The sequence below is a fragment of the Olea europaea genome, unplaced genomic scaffold (assembly GCF_002742605.1).
Source record: "Olea europaea var. sylvestris unplaced genomic scaffold, O_europaea_v1 scaffold3342, whole genome shotgun sequence".
Lineage (NCBI taxonomy): Eukaryota > Viridiplantae > Streptophyta > Magnoliopsida > Lamiales > Oleaceae > Olea > Olea europaea.
In genome coordinates, this window is record NW_019252390.1 from 44,008 (window position 1) to 46,439 (window position 2,432).

Below are 2,432 nucleotides of genomic sequence, written 5' to 3' on the forward strand. Positions count from 1 at the left end.
TGCAATCTGATTTTCAATCTGTTACCCAATCTTATGCTGATACTTTGAGTTTGTGTGAGAGTCTCTTCAATGATCATATTGTTGAGGAATCAAAAACACAACATGCTCATTACTAAAAAATCCTTGATAATCAAAGACAATTCCTTGAAGAACAGTAGAAGTGGCAAGAAAATCATTATCAAAACATCCAATCGGGCCTAGAATTTTATGTGGATGCCAGCATAAATTCAGTAAGATCTTATATTGGTAAAAAAATAAAAGTATGCTGATGGAATTACATGACTGGGAATTCAATATGGAAGTAATTATAGGTTCCATGTAGCAAGATCTTCTTGTAAGTACTTCAATTTCCCGTAGTTCAATTCCTAGCACTCAACTGATGCCACGGTCGACATCTCAACAATAACAAATTGAGAGTTTTGAAAGATTGAGAAGAGAAAGGAAAAATAAGGGAAAACAGGTACAATCTTCACCTGTAAATTATCCTTTAAAAGACTATGTAATGGAGAGATACACAACTATTAGAGATTAGATTCTGTGACATCCATTTGGGTAACAAATTTAATTTTACTTTGTTAGCTTAAATATTATAATTTTGTTACAATTTATCTAATGCTAACTTAAATCAGTTACACAACACATATTGAGATGATGGATGTGGCAAAATGTATGGAAGAGATATGTTGAAGACTTTATTGGATATAACAAAAGATATAACTAATGCGGTAAGTAAATTTTAGCAATTACAATAAATTTTATTTGATTGCTATATATTTACTCTATGCCTATTTATTTTATTAGAACCTTGAGGTGGAGTTAAAACTATTGAGATGGCGGATTAATGATGATTACACACTTGTTTTTAAAGAATATGTGATCAAAGACTTTGAATTTCAAACTGAATGTGTTCGCCAGATGTTGTGGCAAGTAAACCTAGGAAAAAGAATTAACAGTAGAGATGCCAATGGAAACACTTAATTTATAGAAGTATGTAAATGGTGGATTACCTACAGCTGGTCGTCCATGGATAGCGTGCAATTATTTATTAATTCCATGTTCGTATCTAGGTAATATTTGGTACCTTTTTGTTGTTAATACTCATGAGTGGAAATTCCAAATATACCATTGCAACAATGGTCTTCACACGCCGGAAGAAGTTAAAGCTCATGCAATTACAACAATTGGTCTAGTCCAAACATTATTACTGTCTTCAATTCCTATGAGAAGAGATATAAGAAAATATAGAAACAAACAAATAGAGTTGGAGATTATACCTTACTTATCTTGTGTAAACAATGGGTAAGCATTAAAATTATTTATTATATACTATAATATTCACTTTTTTTTTTATTATCTAATTTGATCTCAGTATAAATTGAATCTAACATAAAATATTTGTTTATTCTGCAGGCCAAATTGCGCAATTTTTGTAGTTAAATATATAGAATATTTCATCCTAGGATATCCAATAGAAAGTGTTTCACCGGACAGGATGAGCTTATATAGACGGAAGATTGCAATATATATCTATTATAATGAATATTTTTTACATCCCCATTAGTTTTGATGCTTGATTGTAATGGATAGTTCAAGTACACCAACTTTTTGTCCTCAACATTGTTAGAAGGAAAGTTATGTAAGAAATTTAATGTAATTATGTTCTATACTGTTTTTAAGTACTATGCAGCTTTATTTTCTTTTTTCCTTTGATATGTTGTCACATCATTTTAATGAGATGTTACTTCATCTTTTTCTAATGGCAGTGTGAGAGGGAGAGTAAAATTTAGAATAAAGACAACACCCACAGCTAATTATCATCACTGTTATCACTTTGTAAACTAATTGTTATCTTTTCCTCTAGTTGCTATTCCAAGAATGAATTCCTAAGCTCACAAATAAAATACTGAAATTCATACTTGCACTTAACCATTAACATAACAACCAGCAACAAGAAAAATGATTTTGTCGATAAGTGAACAAGGCTTAAAATTATATATCAAATCAAAGTAGAAAATCACTTAGAAGTTACGAAAAAGAGGAAATTCACCTTCAATACAAAATTTATAGCTGCAATTGAATTGTTTGTGTTGAAGTCAATATTCACTAACCTATGTACTCTTATGCACTCCTCCAAATCCGTATTACAGAAATTTTCCTTTCTGGCCAAGAGAATAACAAAGATAAAATATTGCTGTAATTTTATACTTGTCAATATTTGAAGTAAAAACTGAGAAAATAAAGAATAAGTTATACACATTTGTACATACGAAGAGAAAAAGCTATAGTAATGTAATATGATTTATAGATTTGGAGTTTACAATAAATGTAATAATAATTAATCTAAATAGGATAACACTATTATTTTAAGTTAAAACATTGCTAGTTTCATGAGTACAATATCAGGAAACAATCACCTAAACATAAAAAAAAAA